Raw genomic sequence first — 27,213 nt, forward strand, 5'->3', positions numbered from 1 at the left:
GCCAGTCCAAAGCAGCAGGGAGTTGGTGCTGTTTGCACAGGAGGTGAAACTTTAGAACTGCATGAAGTCTACATGCTGCTGGCAGAGACCATAGTGTCAGTTCTCCAGATGCTTTATGTAGCTATTTTAAAGGACTGAAAAACCACATTGGATTCCACAGGCAAACGTTCTGGAGGCAGAGGAATGGTTACCCATCCCAGCACATCACTTTTTTGTTCTGATCAGCTGGAAGTTCTGGTGCCATGTGATCAAACCTGCTTCTGTGGACTAACAAGATGGGAAGGCCAAGCTGATTCTAAGTAATATGTGCTGCTGGCTACATTATACACACTGATGTACCTTGTACAGGGACAAATATTATGAACTAGGAATGTACATGGTCTATTTATTGAAAGAGCATTCACTAGAAGACTTGGATTCTGTTCCCAGCACTGGCACTGATCTGCTCTGTGACCTTGCTGTGAGCCCTGGATTCCCTCAATTCCAACTGGCAGAGAGCCCCCAAACCATAACTCATCATGCCTGACAGTCCCCCATACTGCACTGTTGTCATAATATACATCCCGAAGGTATCAAGTAAGTATCACATGTGAACAGGTAACATGCTGGTCCTGAAAAAAACATTGTACAGTGTATGTATGGACTGTATACAAAATGTTGTGTGTTGGAAATGTGTTCTTAAAATGTGATTGGGAGGCAGAGCCACAGACAAAGGAATGTGCATATTTACCTGTCTGACTGGCTTGATCATAGGCAGAGAGCAACAGAAGTACATTTACACAGAAGGTAAACAAAGCCCTCAAGCTAGACAAGCAGGGGAGAAGGCGGCTTAACAGTCACACTGGGAGACCGAATCTCCCTCCCCGCCCGCCTCAGAAGCCTTCCTGGCTCTTGAAACAGACAGTCCATTCTGGATAATAAAGTGGCAAAAAAAATTAATGATTCATCATTGAGGGGACAATACTGTACAGCAGCCTTTGAACTACTTATGACACTAGTAGACTAGGTGCCAGCTCATGCCAGAGCTTCAGGCTGATTTACTTGTGTATTAGTATAGATTAGTGATTGTCAGATGAATAAGTATTTGGTATTTAAACTTCATGAAAACTAATTGGATGTTATTTGCATAGTTTTCACTTATCTTTATCCCCCTATAATTAGTACAAACATTTACATTGTGTACACTCCTGTAACTAAATAACCTACCAAATGAGCAAGAAGCCTAGTAAAATGCAAATGAAGAACTAACAGAAAAGTGTTAATTTCAAAGCAAGTAGTCACTGCGTGTGATGATCGGGGGTCAAAGACTCAAAAAGCATCCCTCACTCTCTATCACCAGAGGAAGAGCTGACGGGGGCGAGGGGGTAGGTGGTAGTGACCCTGGCAGCTTGTTTTCTCTAAGAAGAAACTCTACGTATGGATTCAGGGAGCGATCCTTCATCTCTGTACTGCTTGGATTTGAATAGTGCAGAATAACTGAACAAGACGACCAATCCCCTGAGTTACTCTGGGTAGCCCTGGTAGACTTTTGGGAAACTGACAGATGACTTACATTGCTGCCACCATTTGGAATTATATAGACTTATTCACCTGTACATATATTTTACCTACTTGAATCTCTCAATAACTCACTCCTTTTTGTTAGCTAATAAACCTACAGCATTGTCTACCAGCATCGTTTTTGGGGTGAGATTTAGAGTACCAGCTGATCTGGAGTAAGTGATTGATTGATCTCTTGGGACTGGGGGCAACCTGAATGTGGTGTGATTTTTTTTGGTGTAAGTGACTTTTTAATCAAACACTCCAATTTGTCTGGGTGGTCAGATAGACTGGAGTGTTAAAGGGGCTGTCTGTGATGCCATGGTAAGACTGGTATAGTGATCCAGGAGTTCACATTTGTTTCTGGCTTGATAAAATCTAATTATGGAACACACCACCAATTTGGGTGTCTGCCTTGTTTTCTGACAGTCTGCCCTGAGGGAGGCACACTCAGTTGTGAGCCACTCTAGACAGTGTGACACTTATGAAAGCTGGATCCCTCTTGACCTGAAAGGTAAGGTGTTGGTAATTTGATGTAAATAAGGGCTTGTCTACACCATGCAGCTTTTAGTGACAAGGCTGTGTCAACACAGCCTTATTGCTAAAAGTCAGCACGTGTAAACGCTCTGTCGGTACTTTGTCGACACTTTTGGTGACAAAATACTTCCAGCCCTGCGAGCAGCATTAGCTTTGTCAGCCAGAGAGCACTCCTGCCGACAAAGCTGCATTCACTCTGCCACTTGCATCTGCAAAACTTTTGTCTTCCGCGGGGGGGCTTTCAGTACTCATGAAAGACAAAAGTTTTGTCAACAACTTTGCAGTATAGACATACCCTAATAAGAGAACTGCTTAGGCAAAGATTGTAACTTGTTAAAATTAAGTTTTAGTCACTAGAAAACTTGTTTTGTTTACTTATAACCATAGTTGTCTTTTATTCTTCCTTAGTATCACTTAAATCTCCATTCTTTGGAAATAAAAACTCAGCTTTGTAATAAAAAGAATCTCTCAGTACTGTGTATTAGTTGAGCTGTGGGCTCACCCTCCACTACTAACGGGATGGTGTGTACGCTGTGTCTTAGGAGACAGCTAAGAACTTTTGAAAGTGTCTAGTTGAAGGGACTGGACACTGCAGGGAGACATCACTGGGGAACTTGCAAATTGGGGTTCACTGATTGTTACCTGCAAGGCAAGGTTTAACTGACAGAGTCTTGAAGAGTTTGCTGGCAAGGCAAGCATGCTGGGGTGTCACAGAACCAACACACAGCTAAGCAGCAGCAGACCTCACTCCTGCTGAGACAGAGTGGTAACATTGGCTTAAGTTCTGGTCCACAGCAAGACATCACACTTGGACACACAGGTGCCGACTTTTCAAAGTGCGGGGGGTGGGTGCTCGACCCCCAGCTCTGCCCTAGGCCCCACCTCCATTCCACCCTTTCCCCAAAGGCCCCACTCACATCCCGCCTCTTCCTGCCCCTGCTCCACCCTGACTCTTCCTGCCTCCACCCCAAGCACGCTGCATCCTTGCTTCTCCTTCCCCCAGTCTTCCACACACTGCGAAACAGCTGTATTGCAGCAGGCAGGAGGCACTGTGAGGGAGCGGGAAATGCTGATCTGTGGGGCCTACTGGTGAGTGGGAGGTGCTGGGGGGAGCTGCCAGTGGGTGCTAAGCACCCACCATTTTTTTCCCCCATGAGTGCTCCAGCCCTGGAGCACTGACAGAATGGTGCCTATGCTTGGACAAGCCAATTGACCCCTCTACCTCCATTTCCCTTCCATGCTTTGTCTTAACTACTTTTACTCAAAACTCTTTGGGGCAGGGACTGTATTTGATCATGTGTCTGTACTGAACACAGTGGCCTAATCTTAGTTGGGGTCACTATACTTTAAACAAACATGTCAGTGTTGAGAAGCTAGATTTCTCAAATTATAAACTCTTTCTACATGGTTCTTCATGCAAGTTGCACAGAAGTGATTTTTCTTCTCAGGTAGTTGTAACAATTAAACTCTTGAATGCCCCATGCCCAGCCAAAGCTTGTGTACGTGGGTCAATTTTTATTACTAAGCAATGTTTTGTTAAACAGGCTTGGTTTTTAAGAGACTCTGGGATGAGGGGGGGCAGGTGAAGAACAAGCTTCTTTGAATTTTCCCCCAGTACAACCCGTTGTATTATAGGAGCACACACACACATCTAGAACTCATTACAATGCAGTTACTTCAGTTACACTTGTGGAGTCCCTACCAGTTGTGTACAGAGTACTAACTTATGAATCTTGTTATGCCATCCCAGCTCTCCTTTCTTTGTCCTGCAGTACGAGTAAACTGAGTAAAGAAAATGAATATGCAACACTGAGAATCTGCCTCAGAGCTCTTAGCACTAGAAAAACTCCTGATCATTTCAACAAAATGTTAGGGGAAGGGATGGCTCAGAAAATGCCAATTTGTCATTGAAACATTGTGGAAGTGTTTGAATTTTGAGAACATCTGCCAAACACTGGCAGGGTTCTGATTGGCTAACCTGCCAGCTTGCTTGGTGGGCTGCTGGAGAGCTCATGCTTCCAAATTTGTAGCAGTCCCATCATGTGGGCAACCCTGTTGTTGGGGCTCTCAGACTTCCTGCCACAGAGCCAGGACCCTGGAAGTCCCAGTTCTAGCCAGGCTTCCCACTCCATAGCAGGATAAGGATGCCACAACCCTCACCTCCTGAGTTGGGGAAGCCAGATTCCTCATTTGGGGGAATGTGGGATAGGGGGAAGAACTAAGAATATTTCAATTGTTCTGAGTGAAATTTTGGAAATGTATAGATTTTGTGCTGAATTGGAACGAAAAAAGTTTCCGTGTCTCAGAATTTCCCATGGAATGGAAGTTCTGAGTTTCAATCAGCTCTACTTAGAACTTGTCTACACAGGGAAATTTACCAGTACAATTATAGTAGTAAGGTTCTCAGTGTTGACAAGTTCCTACACATCTGCACTATATTAAACTCTTCCCAGAACATTGGGAAGTATATTGAGGTTTCAAACACAATCAGAACCCATTCAATTACACTGTTGGCAATTTTCCCCCCAGTGACTCATTTTGTACTGGGGGGGGGGGAAGTGCAACTAGTTTGCCATCTAAATAGCAATTTTCCTACAGCTAATAATTGACATGTGTATACAGTGTCTTTCAGCCAAATGAGCCCACGCTGCTCAAGCTTCAGAAACCACACACTGCCGATGCACAAATAATTTCCCCTACCTCTGCAGTGGAAGTTAGCACCCAGCAACTGATCGGTATCCACCAACACTATACAACTGTTCAGGGCAGAAAGTGAAGAATACTATATCCATTTGAAGCTACAGAGGGAATTTAAAGTCAATTTAATGATAATTACTCAATTGAAATTTGGCTAGGAGATCCTAAGTACCATATGTCAACTCTTTGCAGTTCAGGACTTGATTTCATGAAAGCTTGATTTGAGCCAATGCAGAGGGGTTGGCATACCAGTTCCTCTCTCAAGCTGCCTTACTGTTTTCCAGAAAGTCTTAATTAAAAGAGAAAACAAAGCTAACTCTCTAGCTATTATGGTTCCAAAGAAATACTTGGTTTAATTTTTTATGGCTATCTGTTTGAGTCTGCAGAGAGTTTGAAGCAGCCGAGAAGTGTGAACTCCACTTTCAAATGGGCATTAAATGCCAATTATGCTTTAGATGTCAACATTGCTAAGCATTTCACTGCTCAAGGTACATAAGGAAGATGAGAGTGTCATATTATGAAGATCTACACAATCTATTCCAACTGACAGCTCGTTTGGATGTCACAAAATGCATGGCATCTCCAAGGCTCTCCATTTCTAGTCCCCTCCCATCACATCAAGAAAGAGTCAAACTCAAGCAGCTGGCAGGCCATTTGACCCCCACCAAGGGGAAAGCTAAACAATTGCATCTGAACCCCTGGGTGTAGTCAAACTTTAGTAAAGGGGAGCCAAGCAGAGGCCTGACAGCACATGATCACATTTTTGATCATCTGCAGAGTTGTGGTGCCTCAAGTGGCCAGACTGCACTGTGAGTATCCCTTCCTTCTCTGCCCTCTCACGCCACCCGCAAAAAAACAAACCAAAAACACACACACACACACACACAACCCAACACTCAATCCTTGGTTTGATGTCCCATCTGACAACCAGCATGCAAGGCAATATCATATGTTAGTTCAGCAACAATTAAGGACAGCCTACTGTATCACTAACCCTCCTTCCAATAGGACATGTTTTTTTCCAAGCCAATTCCTTCCTAGTTTGTGATCTTACAGGATCATTGGCTGTTGGCATAGATGCAGGCCACTTTATATAAGTCACTTAGTTTACTTTATTATTCCTGAAGATACCAGGAATAGCATATCTCCTATGCTGTTGAATTTATTAGAGATACTGTGCATCCAATCATAGGAGTTTGAATGCAGTATTAATGAGCAACAGCAGTTGCCAAATAAGCACAGAAGATCAGCAGTGAAAATTAACTCTCCCTATCCTCTCTCACTCCTTCTCTGTACAGCAGGGGTCGGCAACCTTTCACCAGTGCTGTGCCGAATCTTCATGTATACACTCCAATTTAAGGCTTTGCATGCCGGTAATACATCAACGTTTTTTAGAAGGTCTCTAAGTCTATAATATATAACCAAACTACTGTTATGTGTAAAGTAAACAAGGTTTTCAAAATGTTTCAGCAGCTTTATTTAAAATTAAATTGAAATGCAGATTTTATTAGTTTAGTAAAAGCAGCAAAGAATCCTGTGGCACCTTATAGATTAACAGACGTTTTGGAGCATGAGCACATTTTTACAGATCCAGACTAACACAGCTACCCCTCTGATATTAGTTCAGTGTGATTCTTGCCCTTGCTTTTCCTTGCTTAGTTTTCCAATGTCTGGTGGCACCTATTTAGATACTTTAAGCTGCACACAGGCTTCTGAGTTATAAGTTGATAACCGGCTGGCAGGAGGTCAGCAGCTGGAACTCCAGATCGGCAGCTGAGGTGAGTGGAGCTGGCGGCTGGTAGGGCTGAGCAGGGCCGGAAGCCTGGACCTTGTCTGGCAGGGGGCCTGTGCTGGAACTCCAGCTGGAAGCAAGGTAAGTGGGGCTGCGAGGACCCTGGCTGGCAAGGGCCAGCAGCCAGAACCCCAGAGCAGCGGGGGGCTGACCGCCACCGGTCTGGGGTTTCGAACATCGGCTCCTGCCAGCTGAGGTCTCAACCCGCTGCCAGCCTGGGGTTCCTTCCCCCAGGCCAGCAGCGGGTACTGAGTGGGGCTGTGGCGGGGGGGACCCAGGCTGGTAAGGGGCCAACAGCTGGAACCTCAGATTGGCGGCGGGCTGAGCAGCTCAGCTGCTGCTCTGGGGTTCCAGCCCACCCTGCATGCCATGAAAAATCAGCTCACGTGCCACCTTTGGCACGCGTGCCGTAGGTTGCCGACCGTTGCTGTACAGTAACTCCTCACTTAAAGTCTTTCCGGTTAACATTGTTACGTTGCTGATAAATTAGGGAACATGCTTGTTTAAAGTTATGCAACGCTCCCTTCAAATGTCTTTGGCAGCCGCCTGCTTTGTCCACTGCTTGCAGCCCATTGCAGCTAGCTGGTGGGGTCTTGGAACCAGGGTGGACTGGCAACCCCCCTATCAGTTCCCTGCTCCCCTAAATTCCCTGTGCAGCAGCTGCCAGCAGGCTAGCAATTCCCTACACTGCTATGTTCTGCTCCTGCCCTCTGCCTTGGAGCTGCTCCCCAGTCTCCTGCTTCCAAGGGGAGAGGGGGGCCTAATGTCAGAGTGTCACCCTTCCCTCTGCTCCTACACCCTGCTTACCCCGTCTTCTCCATATAGAGCAGTGTGGGGACATGGACAGAGAGAGACAGAGAGAGCCTGGAGCAGCAGCTACTGGTCTCAACTTCCTGATCCACTTAAAAAGACAATGCACTTAAGAGTGGGTCAGCTTACTTAAAGGGGCAGTGTGCATCTCTCTCCCACACACAAGGTGTATGTCTGTCTCTGTCTGCTATGCTGTCTCCCCTCCCTAGTGTTTGTGCTGTCACGTGTGAGAGGCTACATTAACAAGGTGCTAACCCTTGAGGGCTTAGCTGAGTGCTAGTTCATCATTTAGTACAGGGGTTCTCAAACTGGGGGTTGGGACCCCTCAGGAGGTCATAAGGTTATTACAAGCTGTCAGCCTCCACCCCAAACCCTGCTTTGCCTCCAGCATTTATAATGGTGGTAAATATATAAAAATTTCCCTGGAACTTAACCCCCCCATTTACATTAATTCTTATGGGGAAATTGGATTCACTTAACATCGTTTTGCTTAAAGTCGCATTTTTCAGGAACATAACTACAACTTTAAGTGAGGAGTTACTGTATCTCCAATTTAGCTAGAAGTTACCAGCTACCTCAAAGTCCTCATACAAGAGTTCTAAAGCTGAACCTTAGTGGGTTTTAATTTTAGATAGAGTTGAATGCAGCTTCTGAACATTGACAAGGTGGTTGCTGTCTTGTACAGTTAGACACTTGTTAGAACATAACATGATTAGTGTTCAGCAGAGAGAGATTTAAATGCCTTAATATAACCTCAGAAACTGGAGTTAATTAGCTGTACTTCTTCCTGTCAAAGAGCTTGGTCTAGCAGTAGGACAGCCCAGGAACTGATAGTTCAGACTGAAAAATAGTAACAGTTGCCAGTGAAGGAGATTAGCTGTTAGGGGGAAAAGGCTGCTGTGCCAAGCTGTGTAAAATATTTTCAATGAAACCTGAAACCAAGCAAGATTCACCTGGTGTTGAGTTTCGCTGCAGACATGAAGCTGAACCCAGGTTTGTTTAAAGGTTTCATGCCTTTCAAAGAAATACAGGCCCAGCTTCAAGAGATTGTTTTGAAACGAAAGAATTTGGCTCTCAGTCAAGCCAGAACCAGGTACAACTTGTGAGGTTTCATTTGAACATGAGACTAGTAGATATCATTATGTGGAGCTAAACCAACAGTGAAATTTAGATTAACACAACCCCATTCCCAGAGATCCAGTTTGCTGAGCTGTACAAAATTTTGCTAAAATGTAATTAATGCTGTAAGTTACCCATTTGTTCCTTTTAAAATGATATGCTTTATGCAATTACCTTCAAAGTTTCATTTGCAGAAGTTTTTTTTCCAGGATAAAGTGAAGAACCCTTAATGAGGTATTGCCTCCTGTTAGATTGTTAACTTCAAACAGTCTTCAAGCTTCCTTATGCTTTGACAGCTGCTTTGCCCTGTGTCATTGGTACACAGATGTCCCTTGCTGACAGAGCAACAGAACCAGATCATTCAGAATTTGCATCATTTAATAACATTGCTGTATTTTTTCCCTTTTGATAAAGCCTTACTCTGGGAGAAGTAAGTCAAGAGCACTACTCATTTAAAAAAAAAGGGAGGATATACATGCATCATTGCTTAAGTGGTTAGTACCCCTAAGAAATTTCCAGATAGTTTGGATTCTAGCATTTGTAGAGTTAGCTTGCCAGCAGTGCTGACCTAGGATTAGAATAGTCACTTTGTGTCTTCCCCAGGAAGAAGGGAGCCTTGCCCTCTAATGTAGAGCTCTGTTAGTTACAAGCTAGGTTTGTGTGGAGTCAGAACTCTGGCTCCTTTTAAAAAAAGCAGTATCCTGCAGGGCACAGCCTGTTCCATTGGGACCATTTGGTGACTTTTGTCTGGTATCTAGTGTTTCACTCAGGAGTAACTGCCTGCTTAATTTGGAATCTGTAGACAACTTATTTTTAAAACTGGGATAACCCAGTTTATCACCTCAAATCAGCGCTATATGGAATATAAATCTGAATTAATTTATTCACACTTAGATGTTAGCATTAAGCTAAGGTGGTGTCTCCAATGCTCATGATTTAATTGCAGGTACTATGATTTGGTGACTTTTCTGAGAGACCCACCTCCTGGAATTATGCTATTCATGAGAATTTCATTTAGAAATAACATTTCTAGTCCTCGTCGTTTGAGGGGGAAAAACTTGGAAATGAGAACCATGAAAGTTCAGAGGCAGAAGGCAAAGAAACAATTGGATTTAAAAACTAGTCTCTGACTTTGAGGCCTGAGTCATGGTTTTTGGACACTTGGGACTGGCAAACTGAGTAACTCTGTGATCTCTTGAGGTTTAAGGACTTGCATATATCTTAGCAAAAGTCTGATACAAGTTTTATTTTCCCAATCCCTCACTTCAGAAACTCAGCTATATTAAAGTCGTAATTTCATTCAATATACTCCAGGAGAGCCTTATCTGGTAATTTTATAAGAGTATCCTGAATAATACATTTTGTAGTTTTCCTACAGGTTCAATCTACAACCAAAAGACATAGGAATTTACCATGCCCATCTAGACTTCACTTGTACTTATGGTCACAACCTGTTCAGTTACATCAGTGTAAATCAAAGTTCTGAAAGCAGAATCTAGCCCTTCATTCTAATATGGACAAGCACACAAAGGGCCAGATTTTTCTGTTACAACTGTGATACTACATTTAAACCAAAGGCTCAAAGGCTCTTAATGCTAATATAGGAAAGACTGGCTTTACAGACTCTTCTCCCTTCCCTCTCCCTCCCCCCCACCCCCATTTTAGGTAGCCCAGGTTACAATGAGTGGATAAAGGAGGAAGAAAAAACAAGACAACCCTTCTTCCTCCCCCAGACACAGAAATGTTGGGGTCTTTCCATTCCTAGAAGAACAAATATCCACAATAGTATGCTTATTGGGAAGCGACTACATGTACCATATATTCAGGACTTCATTTATCTGGTGATCATAATTTTAGGAAGGCAATAAAACATGTACTCCAAGATTAATCTATTACTCTAGATAGTGTTAACTGGGGACTATACCCTCTCCAGTAACCATCTGAACCACACAACTCATTACAGATTGGCCTGTTTGAAAGGTCTTTCCTCATGATCATCAGTGATGGAATTTGCTGATACCATCTGTTGTGTGTGACAGATGGACAATATCCCGAAGAAGCCTTATGGAATCAAGATAAGGTTTAACTTAAATCAGTAAAGATTATCTATCAGGAATAACACCTTTGGGGCACCTTGTATTAAAAACAGTTATGTATGTGTTGTTGTGGCATTGTATGTACCTTCTCTAGAAGGGAGGCAGATGCAAATGTACCTCCATTATCAACACTTGAAGCCACCCCACCCAAAGAGATACTCATAGACCAGTTCAACCTGGATTCTCTAGGGACCAGGAGACAAAGAAAGGGGTTTTGGATAAACAGACTGATTTTAAACTAACTCACAGCCACCTTCTTCATTCAGCAAACAGTTGAGATCCCTAGTCCATGGAAGGCCCCAATCCTTAAGGAAGGATTGGAAGGACTGGGCCTACTTAGGCCCCTAACACTGGGTGCTTGTTCATCACAGCTTCAGCTCAGAACGTGTAATCACAAGAAATCACCCTTGAGTGGGACTTTGAAGGACTGCTCTTACCAGAATTAACCTAAACTCTAACATGGATTCTATCAAGATTAGCATGCACTTAGATTCTTTTACTATGTTTTCTCTGTAACACTTTTTACCTTAAGAATAAAGGAAGCTTGCATAAGAAGTACTGTGTGGTACATTATAACTATGGCAATTACACCTGTTAACTATCTCTGAAGTGAAAGCAAGCAGATGTCCTTAGGCAGGGCCAGCTCCAGGCACCAGTGGAGGAAGCAGGTGCTTGGGGCGGCCAATGCAAAGGGGCGGCATGTCTGGGTCCTCGGCGGAAATTCGATGACAGGTCCCTCAGTCCCCCTCTTCCTCTTTGAGCAGCCACCGAACTGCCTCCAAAGAATGGAGTGGCACGATTGAGCTGCTGCCGAAGTGCTGCCAATCGGCTTTTTTTTTTCCTGCCACTTGGGATGGCAGAAAACCTAGAGCCGGCCCTGTCCCCAGGTATCCTATCTGTGTTAGGAAATACACAGTGAAGACATGGAACTATGCAGCCTGGAGATGCCTCAGTCAAAAGGGAGAGAAATGCAGGCCTTCACCCAAGAAAGGTGACAGCTGAGGGAGCTGGAAGCCTGAGAACACGTGCCCTTGCTAGAATACAGAAGGGAAACAGTGCAGATGCTCTGAACTGTGAAGCTGGGTATCAGGAGAAATGGAGTAATTAGGAATGCATCAGTCTCCCTTTCCTCCTCATCTCTGCTCAGCTGGAGTTATTGAAACTTGTGCTGTTTGCCATCTTCTTTTCCCCCCACACTGCTGAGCTCTCTGGAGCATGGATCACTGTACCAGGGGGGTTGTGGGGAGCTTTACAATCCAAGATATTTGGTTGTGATTAGCTCATCTCTTCCATATCACTTGTGAGGGCAGTCTTTTGCAAACAAGAACAAGTTGCCAGATTCATAATTCTGAGAATTCAGAGCACTCAAAGGATTTTTTAACGTTGCAGCGAGTGAAGTTATCACGTCACTCATTTAATGAAATATTTGAGGAGAGGGGTGTTCACAGCTGGATGAAATATGCTGTATGTACTTCAGTAATTTAATACTTTGCAGCTACCTTGCAGTCTGTTTATTCTATTGTCTCTACATAAGTCTTAACGTCCTTCTGAGTACTGTATTAGTACATCTATTCTAGAGAGGGATAAACAGAGGCTGGAGAGATTGTACCTTGTCCCTGGTCACTATCAGAGCAGCAAAGGGAATTCAGGATTCCCAACTCCCCTCCCCCCCCGCCCCATCATCCATGCACACCAATGGTATTCAAGTAATTAGACACAAAACAATCTTGGGACCAAATCCTGACTCACTTTTTCTGTGGTTTAGGAGCCTGGCCACACCACTGTGCCATGGGTGCTAGTCTGATCTATAAATGAGAGACCCCCAATGAACTGCTTCATAGCCATCCAAGCCCTGGCCTCAGCTTCTGGAGCCTCACAATCCCACTTGGCGTCCAGGGGGATAACATCTTTGGTGCAGGAACCAAATGCGAATGGAATACATCTTGCAGGGCAGGAAGCCTCCAGCAGGTCAGGTGGAATTTTAGGGTACAGACCTTTGTGGCTGTTAAGGTGAAGAAGGTGACATGGGAGAGGGACTGCCTCTACCATTACCTCTGCATGAGGGGCAATGTCTCCTCAACTGAGTGACAGCCTGGAGACCTGGAGGAAGCTGTGCAGCCCTTGAGCCAAATCCAGGATATAGACCCAGAACAAAGCTTTCAGCAAGCAAGCCCTTCCCCCATTGTCTATATCCCCATATACACCATAGTATCGGAGTGCTAAGAACACATTAATGCCTTTATCAGCACAACATTCCCATGAAGTATCCCCATTTTACATGTGGGGAATAGCGGCAAACACACTAAGTGACTTACCCAAGGCCACCCAGTTTGTGGCAATTGGGATTTCAACCTAGACATCTTTAGACTCAGGCCAGTCCCGCAACCATAATATTCTTTCTCTCTGGATGCACTTAATTTCTCTTCTCCCCACACCCTTCAGCCTTCCTCAGCCACCAGATAGTGTTTTACAGGCTCTGCCTGAGCACCCTCAAGTAGCCCCCCTCTTTAGATTCACAGGTGACTACACTAGGGCTACAGCCAGTGCAGGACTCCCCATGAAGCGACTGAGGGCAAGGATGGTAGGATATGTACTGAAAGAGTGACAGACCCACACTGCTAGAGGTCCTGACCATGAAGATGCTGAGAAGTTTGCGCTCCATACCACGATGTTCTAAAGAGAAACCAGGCCTCCGCAAAGCTCCCGTGAGTATTTAGATATATACCTCATCATTGTAGTAAGTACATAGACAGGAAATACAGGATTTGGGCCCTAGACTTTGAAGTGCAGGAAACGTTATGTGCACTAGCAGGGCCAGCAGGCAGCCTTCTCTCTCTCTCTCTGTGGGAGGCATAGTATTATTTCTTGTATATTTCTAGTGTTGTCATAGAAGCAACTGGTATATTTTTCAGAAGCAGATCTGCTTTGGTGCTTCCCAAACTGGTACATTCTGTGCTTTCATGTTTGTAGCTTGTCTTTTGGAGAGAGTTTCAAACCCACTTGAACTTTCAGGGTCTCATAGCATGCTGCTCATTTTAATAAGACCCATGTGACTTGTCTACACCTCCCAGATTTACTTTGCATGGGGTGGATAGCAGGGGACAGAGGGAGTATGGATGAGACATTGCTCAGTAGCTTTTAATTATTTGTACAAAAGTTAATATTGTTTACTGAGAATTACTTAAATGTCAAATATTTTTGGAAATAGTGTAGCACATTAAGTCTTAAATTAAAGTCTGAGAGGCTGCCCAGGAGTGTCATGAAACCAAGACAGGACTGAGTATGTGAATTCATTCAGTATGAGCCAGCTCAACTCCCCTGTAGGATTTTCCCCATACAGAGGAACGGCAATCAGGAGCAGCTTTAGCTTTTTTGCTGCCCCAAGCACGGCAGGCAGGCTGCCTTTGGTGGCGCACCTGAGGGAGGTCCGCTGGTCCCATGGCTTCAGCGTACCCACCGCTGAATCCGTGGGACTGGCGGACCTCCTGCAGGCAAACCACCGAAGGCGGTCTCACTGCCACCCTCACAGCGAGCAACAGGGCACCCCCTGGGGCTTGCCGCCCCAGGCATGGGCTTGGAGCGCTGGTGCCTGGAGCCGCCGCTGACGTCAATTGTATGAACTCAGAGTTCTGCCTGGATGGCCCTGGCCTATGCTCTCAGCCCATCCACATCCCACTGGGCCCCAGAGCAGCAAGATTCCAGCAGCTACAATATCATAGGCTCCCTTGGTGGTTGCTCCACCACCTTGAAGAGGGTGGGAGATTCAGAGTCATCATTATCTCGCTTGGGTATTTCCTGCCGATATGTGAGAGGTGGGGAAGGCTGTGGAGAAATAAGACAGAGTGCAGCCATTCCTGCTGCCTCTGGCCCAATCCCAGCACAACATCCTCACAGGAGCTTCTCTGGGGTTAGGAAATGGGGACAATGCTGTAAAGACATTGATCTCTGAGGGTGGGGAGGAGCAAAACAGGAAGCAGAGTCCCCTCCACTCATGGAAGTGACAGGGATGATCTGGCCCTCTTTAATAACCAGGCACTGCAGGTAGTTACTAAACATCACAAATTCTGGTGATACAGGGAAAATTAAGAGCTTCACAAAGGGCATTTGTAACTAGTATTGAGTTCAAGTTCTGCCACTGTCCACATTGACTTGAGGTATGTCTACACTATGGAATTAGGTCAATTTTATAGAAGTCAATTTTTAGAAATCAATTTTATACAGTTGATAGTGTATGTCTCCACTAAGCACATTAAGTCAGCAGAGTCTGTCCTCACTACCATGGCTAGCATCGACTCATGGAGCGGTGCACTGTGGGAAGCTATCCCACAGTTCCTGCAGTCTCTGCTGCCCATTGGAATTATGGGTTAAGCTCCCAATGCCTGATGGGGAAAAACATTGTCGCCGGTGATTTTGGGTACATCACCACTCTCCCCTCCCTAACCTCCATGAAAGCAATTGTAGACAATCATTTCATGCCTTTTTGCCTGGATTACCTGTGCAGACACCATAGCACAGCAAGCATGGGGCCCACTCAGCTCACCGCTGCTGTTGTGAGCATTGTAAACACCTCGTGCATTATACTGCAGTATGTGCAGAACCTGGCTAAGAGACAGCAGCACAAGGACAATTGATGAGGACATGGACACAGATGTTCCTGTGGCAATTGGGACGATATGGCAGCAGTGGGGCTGCTTGATACAGTGGAATGCTGATTCTGGGCCCAGGAAACAAGCACAGAGTGGTGGGACCACATAGTGTTGCGGGTATGGGATGATTCCCAGTGGCAGCGAAACTTTCACATGCATAAGGCCACTTTCCTGGAACTCTGAGTTGCTTTCCCCCACTCTAAAGCACAGGAGTTCCAAGATGAGAGCTGCCATGACAGTTGAGAAGTGAGTGGCGATAGCCCTGTGGAAGCTTGCAACGCCTGACTGCTTCCAGTCAGTCGGGAATCAATTTGGAGTGGGCAAATCTACTGTGGGGACTGCTGTGACTCAAGTAGCCAATGCAGTCACTGACGTTCTGCTATCAAGGGTAATGACCCTGGGAAGTGTGCAGGTCCTAGTGGATGGCTTTCCCACAATGGGTTTCCCTAACTGTGATGGGGTGATAGACAGAACCCATATCCCTATCTTGGCACCGGACCACCTTGCCAACCAGTACATAAACCGCAAGGGGTACTTCTCAATGGTGCTGCAAGCACTGGTGGACTTTTCACTGACATTAGTGTGGGATGGCCAGGAAAGGTGCATGACGCTTGCATCTTTAGGAATTCCTGGCTGTTTGAGCAGCTGCAAGAAGGGATTTACTTCCCACACCAGAAAATTACTGTTGAGGATGTTGAAATGCCAATAGTTATCCTTAGAGGCCCAGCCTACCCCTTGCTCCCATGGCTCATGAAGCCATACACAAGCAGTCTGGACATTAGTAAGGAGCAGTTCAACTACAGGCTGAGCAAGTGCAGGATGGTGGTAGAATGTGCCGACATTTAAAGGCTTGCTGATGCTGTTTGCTGACTAGGTTAGGCCTCAGAGCAACCAATATTCCCGTTGTTATTACTGCTTGCTGTGTGCTCCGTAATATCTGTGAGAGTAAAGGGGAGATGTTTATAACGGGGTGGGAGGTTGAGGCAAATCGCCTGGCTGCCAATTTTGAATAGCCAGACACCAAGGCAATTAGAAGAGCACAGGTAGGCGTGCTGCGCATCAGAGAGGCTTTGAAAACCAGTTTCATGACTGGTCAGGCTACGGTGTGTCAGTAGTGTGTGTTTCTCCTTGATGCAAACCCACCCCCTTTGTTGATTTTTAACTCCCTGTAAGCCAACCACCCTTCCCAGTTTGATCACACTGGCAAAGGAAACAAAGTTACTGTTGTTTTGAAACCATGCATTCTTCCTTTATTAAAAAAGGTGAGATAACTGACAGGGTAGCCTGGGTGGGGTTGGGGAGGAGGGAAGGACAAGGCCACATTTGATTTGTAGTGTGGCTACATTAAGCAAACTGTTTGAATGACAGCCTTCTGTTGCTTGGGCCGTCCTCTGGAGTGGAGTGGCTGGGTGTCTGGAGCCTCCCAGGAGCGGTGCCAGGGTTTCTGACGGCCATTTCACCACCCCCCCAACGGGGCCCCGGTGTACCTACCGCAGGCATGCCCGCGGCAGGTCCACCGGAGCCTTTAGACCAGCGCACAGTCCGCCGAAATGACTGCGGCAGCTCCACCGGAGCCTTTCCAGCAGCGGACCGTCCGCCGGCATGACTGCGGTAAGTCCACTGGACCCGCATGCCGCCCCCCCCCAGCAAAATAGTGCCCCCCAAAAATTGTGGCGCCCTAGCTCCATTGCCTAGGTCACCTGAATGGTAGCGCCGGCCCTGGAGCCTCCTCCTCCCCGCGTTTTTGGGCGTCTGGGTGACGAGGATATGGAACCTGGGGAGGATGGCAGGTGGTTGTACAGTGGATGCAGCGACGGTCTGTGCTCTTGTTGGCTTTTCTGCAGCTCCACCAGATGCCTGAGCATGTCCATTTGCTCCCCAATTAGCCTCAGCATTGCATCCTGCCTCTGCTCATTGTGGTCACTTAATGCTTTCCTGGACTCTGCCACTGAATGCTTCCATGCATTCAGCTGTACCCTATCAGTGCAGGAGGACTGTTTGAGCTCAGAAGACATGTCATTGCAAGTGTGGGGTTTTTTGGCCTTCTAATCTGTGATAACTGCAGGGAAGGAAATGATAGGGGGAGCATAGAAACATTGCACCTGTGGGGGGATAAAAAGGGAGTGTAAAATTTAAGATGATACATTTGAGAATGAAAGGGCAACTCTTTCGCAGTGAATCAAGCAATTCATAGCAGACAGCACATGTGTTTTAGGTGCAAGGTCACATTTTGCCTTTTATATTGAGCACCTGCCAGTATGGGGACACATCACACATGGCTGGGTGTGATGGGGCAGAGTGGCCCCACACTGGTATAGCAGGGATTAACCCTTCCTTCCTGGCAGAGGAAGCCCTGCCCCAGAAGTTCTGCTGGGCATGCTCCAACTGGAGCTCAGATATAAAAGCCTGCAGATCAGCGCAGTCTGGGCTGACTGCTGGAGGGGAAGGGCATGTGCTGCTAGCTCCTGCAGAGATGGCCCGCAAGCCAGGATCTGGGAGTCAGCCCTGCCGAGGCAACATCGGGGACCCTGATGGAGGATGACCCAGGGGAGGAACAGACTGGAGGACCCCTTGCTGCAGAAGCACTGCCATTCCTGGTAGGAAGTGATCCAGGGGAAAAATAGAGGTAAATGGTGTTAAAGCTGTATTACTGCTTGGCATATTGTGGGCAGATCCCCGCTGAGCGGGTGGCAAGTAGAGCTTGCCGCTACCAGGGCCCTGGGCTGGGACTCAGTGGAGAGGGTGAGCCTGAGTCCCCCTACCCCCTCACCCTGAACTGTGAAGAATTATATAGACTCTGGCTGCTAGGTTGTGCTGCCCCACCTGCAAGGGGAGCATTATATAGACTCTGGATGTTAGACTGTGCTACCCTGCCTGTAAGGGGTATTATATGGACTCTGGCCACTAGGTTGCACCATCCAACCCGTAAGAGGGGTTATATAGACTCTGCCCACCCGGTCGTGATACTGCGCCTACCGGGGGAGAGAAGAGCGTATGACCAAGTGACAGTAACATACGGCCCATAGAGAGGCAAACACCGAGACTAGAAAGAGGTAAGGTCCTGGCTCCCTTCTGGCACCTGCCACAAAGGGGCACTGCGGTGCCAGGCCCACTATACTGGGCAACAGAATTTGGTTTCCAGGCAGCCATGGTAAGCCAAAGGGCATGCAGGGTTGGCTTCTAACACCTTGATAACATGTGGGAATGTTTTCAAACTGCAGCACCCTCCTTTCCCATAGCAAGCAATGCCAGTTGAGTTTGCCATTTAAAAGGAGGGGCTGTGGTTTTCGGGTGGATGTTGAAGCACACATCTCCCCCCGCCCCTCCGTGTGGCTATTTGGGATGATCCCTTTACCCCTCCCCCCACCACATGGCTATTCTCAGGGATGATCCCTTTTAGCCAAGCGCAAACAGCCCAGCATGAATGGGGTGTTTTTACTGTTCCCTTACAAAAATTCCCCTATTTCAACCAGGTGACCATGAATGATATCACTCTGAGGCTAACACAGAAAGATATAAACCAAATGCTGCTTGAATCCGATCAAAACTCAGGACCATTCACTGCCATGCTTTGTGCTGCAATGATTCCAGACTACTTACCACTGGCTTGATGTGGTAAAGTGTCCTACTGTGGAGGATGAAATAAGGCAGCCCTCCACAGAAATCTTCTGCAAAGGCTTTCAGAGTACCTCCAGAAGAGCTTCCTGGAGGATTTCTGCTCCATCCTCCGATATGTTAACAGACTTTTCCAGTAGCTGTTCTGGCCATGAATGCATCCCAAGTCTTCAGGGCAAATCAAACATTAAACACTATTGCTTGTAAACCCTGTACTGTAGTTACAGATGTGCACTCAGCAGAGGGGCTTTCTCCGCCTTCAGGGTTGGGGATCCCTCCTTGGGAGGGTATTGCTCCAGGGTGATGAAAAGGTCCTGGCTGCTGAAGAAAACGGATTCTCCTCCTCCTCCTCATCCACAAAATCCTCCTATGTGTTGCATGACATTCCACCCTTGCAGGTGTCCATGGACAGTGGTGGGGTAGTGGTAGTGTCCTTCCCCCACAGAATACCATGCAGCTGATCATAGAAGCGGCATGTATGGGGCTCTGACCCAGTAGGCAACCATTTGCCTCCTTTGTCTTTTGAAAACCTTGCCTGAGCTCCTTGACTTTCACGCAGCACTGCTGTGTGTCCCAGTTGTAGACCTCTGTCCATCATGCCATTTGCAATTTTGACATGTATATTAGCATTTCTTCTTTTTGATCAGCATTCTGCCTGCAGAGATTCTTCTCCCCATACAGCAATCAAATCCAGCGTTTGCTCCATGCTGGAGCTTATTTGTGATTGTGGGGGGAATGCATGGTCACCTGTGCTGCTGAACTCGCCACACTGACCAAACAGGAAATGAAATTCAAAAGTTCCCAGGCTTTTCCTGTGTACCTGGCTAGTGCATCAGAGTTGAAAGTGCTGTCCAGCATGGTCACATTGGAGCACCATGGGATAGCTCCCAGAGGCCAACAACATTGATTTGCAGCCACACTACCCCAAAATTGACCCAGCAAGGTTGATCTTAGCGCTACTCTTCTCGCTGGGGAGGAGTACAGAAATCAATTTTAAAGGGCCTTTTAGGTCGATGGAATGGGGTTGCTTGTGTAGACTCATTATAAAAGTCGACCTAATGCGGCTAAATTCAACCTACCTCTGCAGTGTAGATCAGGGCTTACTTTCAGTTGATCTCAACAGGAATTGAACATGCTTATCTGAGGGCAGAATTTGGTCAATGGGCACTTGGTTTCCTTCAACACTACAGAAAGCATGAGCAGACCTATGAAGTCTGCACCCTTAACTAGCTTTTCACCTTACTGAATGGTGTGACGAACTGGGAAAGTTCTTAATGTTTGCTCTGAATACTGTGTTGGTGCCTCAGTGTCCCCATGGCAGTTCTTAAATATCTGGCAGAGCAAAGGGCCAGTGCACCTAAATGCCTGACACTCTGTCTCCTAGCAACTGATGGCCTGGGCCCCTCCTCTGCAAAGGTGCCAGCTGAAGGTGTTGGAGACAAAGGGATCAGGTGACCTCCTGGCCCGGGAAAGGGGCTGAGCAGAGAGGAGGGGCTGGGAGGGGTGGTTAGTCTGGAGCTGGCTGGGGTCAAGGGTGGAGGGCAGACCTGGGGGTCTGGCTCACTGCCCCCCAGAATGGACCCGGCTGAGGGGTCCAGTTCGCTGTATCTACAAGCTCTGTTTTAGACCCTGTTCCTGTCATCGAATAAACCTCTGTTTTACTGGCTGGCTGAGAGTCACGTCTGACTGCAAAGTGGGGGTGCAGAACCCGGTGGCTTCTCCAGGACCCCGCTGGGGTGGACTCGCTGTGGGAAGCGCACGGAGGGGCAGAGGATGCTGAATGCTCCAAGGAGAGACCCAGGAGGTGAAGCCGTGTGAGCTTCTTGCCCTGAACAAGTCTGCTCCAAGGGAGAGGAGGCTCCCCAAAGTCCTGACTGGCTTGGTGGGGAGCAGTTCCAGAGCATCGCCCGGTGACTCCGTGACAACTGGTGGCAGCGGTGGGATGTACTGCACCCCGTGAATGGCGCTGCTTGCAGTAAGTGACTGGGGAGCAGTAAAACAAAGGAGGGATAATGAGGACCAAGCGTGCTGAAGGCTCAGAGTGGGACGGTTTCAGGGGGCAGTTAACCTCTGGGAGTGTGTGACCAGCGAGAAGGACTGTTGGAGTAACGGGGTCCCCCTGAGGATTGCAGCGAGCAGTCTCAGGGGCGGAGGAGCTTGCCGCTCGACCCTGGGAGAGAGAAGGATTTTTGCAGTAGCAGGGTTCCCCGGGGGATTGCAGGAGCAGTCCCAGGGGCGGAGGAGTCTGCAGCTCGACCCTGGCAAAGAGGTGGTGATCACGAGAAGGGCTGGCACACCAGGGGTTCTTCCTGGAAACCATGGGGGAGCCAAGAGCACACAGGCCTGTGAGTCCAGAGCCACTTGGGAACGGTGAAGTGATGGCCTATCACCATCTCCTTGAGAAGGACATCGTGATCCTGTGCACAAAGAGAGGGTTACGCATGGGGAAATTCACCAAGGCACAGTTAATCGTGCAGTTGGAGGAGAAGGACCGCTCTGAGGAGCAGATTCCTGGCCTAGATGGGGCTACAAGAGGATCTGAGAGCAGCTGGAGCATCAGCCAGGCATCCCCGGGAGTCTGGTCCCCAATCAGACGAGGGTCTTCACGATTGGGTTCCTCATCAGGAGATTGGAGACGGATGGGATGGGAGCAGAGCCCGAGAGAGCGAGAGGACCGTGAGAGAAAGCAAGAGCCCGAGGAACAGCTGCAGGAGAAGCAGCAGCAGCGTGGACTGGTGATGGTGGAGCAGAGAGACATAGGGGGCTGCCCAGGGGTCAGTGGGGAAACACGCCTGCAGGGGCGAGACCCTGGGACAGAGAGAACTGTGGTGGTGCAGCCCCAGATGCTGAGGGACTGTGGGACCTGGGTGAAGTTCCCTGGGGTGAGGCCCCTCGCCCTGCCTATGGCCCAGAACCCTGTGCAGACCCAGGAGGCGTCGGGCTGGCTGGTGGTTGGGGTTCTCCAGGATATCGGCTGGGAGGCCCTGTTGGGGGGTGACTGTCTCCCCATGGGACAGGATCCAGGCCCCGCTCCTGTAATGGCCGAGGGTTTGAATTCAAATCCAGGGAACCAATTGGCTAGGATGGAAATGGTCAGTGAAAATGCAAATAACCTTGCTGGCAGGGGGGAGGGGCTGCTGGGCTCAGGATACCTGCCTACCTATAACCAGCCCCCTGGAGCTGAGTGGGAGGGAGAGATCCTCCCCACCCCCCTGCACACTGGAGAGGGGGCTCTGATGCTGTGACCAGAGCAGAGAGCTCGCTGCCTGGCCCCACTGGGACAGCAAGGGCAGCACTGAGCACGGGGGGAGCTGAGACCCCAGCTGAGTGGGGGGACACCCAGGCAGGGCAGGTCAGCTGCCAAACAGGTTTGCCTGGTCCAGACGTGCTGCTGGGAAGTGATTACACAGCAGGGAGGGAGCTACCAGGGACAGGGCTCAGGGGGGCTGTGACCCCAGGTCCAGCCAGCGAGAGGGAGCAGGTCCCACTCCCTGCCCCAGCCGCTGAATCCCAGACTGAGCTGCAGAGGGATCCCTCCTTGGAGAAGCTGAGGGAACTTGCTGGCCACAGCACTGCAAACCCCCTTGGGGAAGGCTGCAGGGACAGAGTCCTGCAGGAGAAGGGATTCCTGTACCTGGAATGGGCTCCCCAAGGGGAAGTAGAACTGGGGGGAATCGGGAGGCAGCTGGTGGTGCTCCAGGAATCCACAGGGTTCTTCCCGTTCGAGCTGCTGGATGAGAGGAGAGTGAGGGGACCCCTGGACCTGAAGAGGGAGGATTGGATGGAGAAGGGGGAAGACCCCCAGGGGGATCTCTTCCCTGAGGTGGGAGCCAATCTCCCCATCAGGTGTTCCCCATTCAGAGTCACTGGGAAAGCAGCCCAGAACCTGGAGAGAGAGGTCAAGGACCTGCTGGCTTTAGATGGGATCCAGCCGTTTTACAGCCCATGGGCCTCACCCGTGGGGCTGATCCCCAAGGGAGACAGGATGATCTGGTTTTATGGGGGCTATCAAAAGCTTAAAGCCATCACAGTGTCTGGTGCCGACCCCATGCCTAGGCCTGGGGAGATTCTAGACAAGCAGAGGGCGATGGAGAACTTGGCCCTGGCAGACACTGATAACGTGCACCTTTAGCCAGACCTGGGAGGAACAGGTGTCCCAGGTGAAGAGGGGGCTGGGCTGCCTCAAGGAGGTGGGACTGACCTTAAAAGCTGGAAAGTGTAAGGGGGGACGGCAGAGGTGTTGCATCTGGGCCACAAAGTGGGAAGCGGCTGCCCAAGCCCAGAGCTGGCCAAGGCCAAGATGGGGGCTCTTAAGTGCTGGGAGAAGACCCCGTCCCAGTTTGGACCCCAGAGGTATTGGGGGTAGCAAAAGGGTTCAAGCCGCATAAACCTTCCCACATGCGGCCTGCAAGTGCCATCAAGCACACCCGACCTAAGGGAGGGCGTGAGACTGGACTGTCCTGGTGTAACTCACACCAAGGAATGGGAGAGATGCTGGGGCATCCATGGGAACGTTGGTGGGTTCGAACTTCCCCAGGTCACTGGCTGGAGTGACCTCGCTCAGTTCGGTCTCGAAGGGGGGAGAGATGTGACGAACTGGGAAAGTTCTTAATGTTTGCTCTGAATACTGTGTTGGTGCCTCAGTGTCCCCATGGCAGTTCTTAAATATCTGGCAGAGCAAAGGGCCAGTGCACCTAAATGCCTGACACTCTGTCTCCTAGCAACTGATGGCCTGGGCCCCTCCTCTGCAAAGGTGCCAGCTGAAGGTGTTGGAGACAAAGGGATCAGGTGACCTCCTGGCCCGGGAAAGGGGCTGAGCAGAGAGGAGGGGCTGGGAGGGGTGGTTAGTCTGGAGCTGGCTGGGGTCAAGGGTGGAGGGCAGACCTGGGGGTCTGGCTCACTGCCCCCCAGAATGGACCCGGCTGAGGGGTCCAGTTCGCTGTATCTACAAGCTCTGTTTTAGACCCTGTTCCTGTCATCGAATAAACCTCTGTTTTACTGGCTGGCTGAGAGTCACGTCTGACTGCAAAGTGGGGGTGCAGAACCCGGTGGCTTCTCCAGGACCCCGCTGGGGTGGACTCGCTGTGGGAAGCGCACGGAGGGGCAGAGGATGCTGAATGCTCCAAGGAGAGACCCAGGAGGTGAAGCCGTGTGAGCTTCTTGCCCTGAACAAGTCTGCTCCAAGGGAGAGGAGGCTCCCCAAAGTCCTGACTGGCTTGGTGGGGAGCAGTTCCAGAGCATCGCCCGGTGACTCCGTGACAAATGGGTCTTCTGAAAAGACAATACATTGACCATTTTACCAACTTCCTGCTTCTCCAGGATTATAACATTCACCTGTTTACACTGTTATGTTTGATTAGCATGCCTCTTCCTCTGGAGCCTGTAACATCAGCTGATAGTGTGCCTTTTATCTTTTGTAAGTCACCAAAGATCCACTGACTTCAATGAAGCTATATTGATTTACAACATCTGAGGTGTAGCTTGAACCAAGTAATTCAGTCTAGGAGTGCAGTCCTGCTGCACTTAGAGTTTGATCCTGTGGTGTGACACTACCTCTCTGGAGCTGCTAAAGTGCACTTAATTTCTCTTGTCTCCTCTTATGAAGTGCTTTGCAACCTCAAATGCCCTTGAAGACATCAAATGTCTACGCTGTGCTTTGCAAGTCTGGAATTCCAAGAGATCATAGTAGAGAGGGAATTGGTTATTCTATCAGAAAAAGCTATGGATTATAGTCTCCCACCCCCCTTTAGGTGAGGGTCTACAGGAGTGAGCACTTTTCCCCTACAATATGTTAGCTTCACTAGATGGCTGTTATGGCACATATCAGTGTCTCAGATCTCTTACCTCAACCTAAAGTGATCAGCAGGTATCTCTGTTTCTTTCAAATAAGACTCATGGCTGTGGCACAATGCTCAAAGGTAACTAGACAAAAGGGTCCAAATAAACAGTATCCAACCAGATGCGGTCCTGAACTGTGACCCTAAAAACCCCTCCATGCCAACTGGCAAGGGGGTAAATAGATTGAACCAGGATGTACATACCAGAATCAGGACAAAGGAAAGCCAAGTCATACTGCTTATGAATATCTTTGTAAAAATCTATGTACTGATACTATAAGGCATTTCATATACATAATGGAAGTATGCTCTTATAGTTTGTATCAAGGAGTTAATTCTCAGCAAAGGTGAAGAACTGAGTTCCTGCCACACCAGAGTTGTTTATCCATTTCTGTAGAAATGTGAATTGAGTATCACAATCACCAGTCAGATTGAAAGGCAGCTGAAGGACTGAGAGATTTAACAGGAAGAAAAGAGCAGTGGCAGGGGAGCGGGAGGAGAAGAGCCTTATCTGGCAATGCACTTCACAGGTTTACTGGACAATAACTGGAGGACAAGGAAAGCACCGTATACTTCCTAGGTGTAGGATAATACAAACTGCATCCACATTCATGAAAACAGGATCACAACCAGCGTTGGTTGGAAATGCTGCAAAAGACTGAGATAAAACTGCTCTAGATGTGGTTAGCCTGTTAAGTTAAAGCTCTAAAAAGCATGTTATGTTTCTCTTTTCTATGTAATCCTTTTGTTTCCATTATTCTTACCAGCCATCTCAAATTGTAACCTTTGAAAATAAATCTGTGGTTGCTTTACACTCAGTGCTCAAGGAGTTGATCCTGGGTTGACTCATTCAAGCTGATGTGTTCCCTGTTCTGTTAGGGCCATAGACCTGGTATTACTGAATGTTCAGTGGATAACACTCTTCAGAAGGTAAGCTGAACACTACCAGGGGAATGCTTCAAAGGAGCTCGAAGACTGGGGTACACCTATTGTTAGCCTGCAAGGAAAAGTAAGGGCTGGCATATTCCAGAGAAGACTGGTTGGGTAGCCAACAGATTGGAGGTGACTGGAAGCTGGGCCCCAGTTATGCACCAGCAAGCCTCTCTTTCTGGGGCTGTGGAGGTGGGGGAAGAGGAAACAAGGGGACTCTTGGTCCTGGGTACTCCAAGAACCATCATAGGCTCTTCATCAGGACTATAACCAGCTTCCTGGGGACATCTTTTCTCCCTCTTTGGAAGCCTGGACTCTGGAAAGCAAGCAGATACTTGCCCTGGGCTTTCCACATGCTACTACAAAGTCTACCCAGAACACTCTTCAGACAAAGCCCTTACACCCCCCCGCCCAAATAAACTCTTTTGCCCAACATTTCTCCTTCCCTACTCTCAGCTTTAAGGCACCTTTAGGTACTATCCAGGCTCCTTCCAAGGCCCATTCTGGAGAGGACCCCACATACCCAAGCAGCTAGTACTCTCAGCACATGTGTGAGAAGAGTCACCTAACAGGTATACCCACTTTGTGTCTTATATGCCTACTCTTTCCCAGAACACACTGCTGCACATCCACAGCTCAACAGCCCTTGGGGAAAAAAACTCCTAGAATACCCTTGTTCTCAGGTGGAAGAGAGAACAAGCTACAAACCTAGTATGGCCTCTCTTAAAGGGCCATTATGTCCTGTCAAAATATGGAATTGCATAAATGTGGGTCAAGTTCTGTTCACCCTAGTGTAATTCCAGAGCAGCTTCACCTGACTCTGGGTTTATACGAATGTAAACAAAAGCAGATTTCAGCCTCGACCGTATAATCAGTTCAGAGGATCTGGCAGCACAAACAGGCTTTGTTTTTTCTCCTTGACACAGGAGAGTACAATCTGTGACTCCACAAGAACTTGAAGTTAAAGATTCTGGATATTACTGCATAGTACAGAAACAACGGCTTCTGGATACTGCAGCAGGCAAGCCAGCCTGCAGCACTACCCACAGCACTTATCAGGAGTTACCTAAATGGGGAAAATCAGTAGTAAAAATGTAGTCAGAGTTGACTTTTTGGTTATATGAAGTAGCAGTAATTATATACTAAAAGCAAAACTGCAGTGTAATTCTGATGTGTCTACGCTTCAATTACAGTGTCTATTTTAGGAAGTGAGAACTAAAGACTAAGGTAGATTCAGTAAAGAACAGAAACAGTAAGGAAGTTCTGAAGTAATAGTGCATATTATAAAAGCAACCAACTTACAAGTAAGGAGTCACTGAGGATTAAGGACCAGAAGGTGAAGCTATTGCTATATTAGATTTTTGAAAAATCTAAATATTTGAGGGAGAAAAAACACGAGTCTGACCTATAACAGTTGCATATTAGCAAGTTATTCTTGGGCAGAAGTGGTGGGAAAATGTTGAAATTGGTCTTTCTTCTAGAATCATAGAAGAGGGGGAAAGACTTTAGGTCTTCCAGATCCAGTACCATCTTCTAGTCCTTTGTCTAGTCTAGTGGTAGGTCTCCAGTTATTTACATATAATCAGACTAAACTT

The 27,213-nt window shown here is 47.8% G+C and overlaps 1 protein-coding gene across 5 annotated transcripts in view; it reads left to right on the forward strand.

Moving 5' to 3' along the window:
• The window catches only part of RGL1 (ral guanine nucleotide dissociation stimulator like 1), a 410,246-nt gene extending 383,386 nt beyond the window's left edge, over window positions 1–26,860 (forward strand). For all 5 annotated transcript variants that reach the window (XR_007775373.1, XR_007775376.1, XR_007775374.1 and 2 more), the window contains one exon: window positions 26,850–26,860. The gene's annotated coding sequence lies outside the window, so the exon portion shown is untranslated. The remainder of the gene's footprint in view (window positions 1–26,849) is intronic.
• Window positions 26,861–27,213: the final 353 nt, after the last annotated feature.

The sequence above is a fragment of the Gopherus flavomarginatus genome, chromosome 7 (genome assembly GCF_025201925.1).
Source record: "Gopherus flavomarginatus isolate rGopFla2 chromosome 7, rGopFla2.mat.asm, whole genome shotgun sequence".
Taxonomy (NCBI): domain Eukaryota; kingdom Metazoa; phylum Chordata; order Testudines; family Testudinidae; genus Gopherus; species Gopherus flavomarginatus.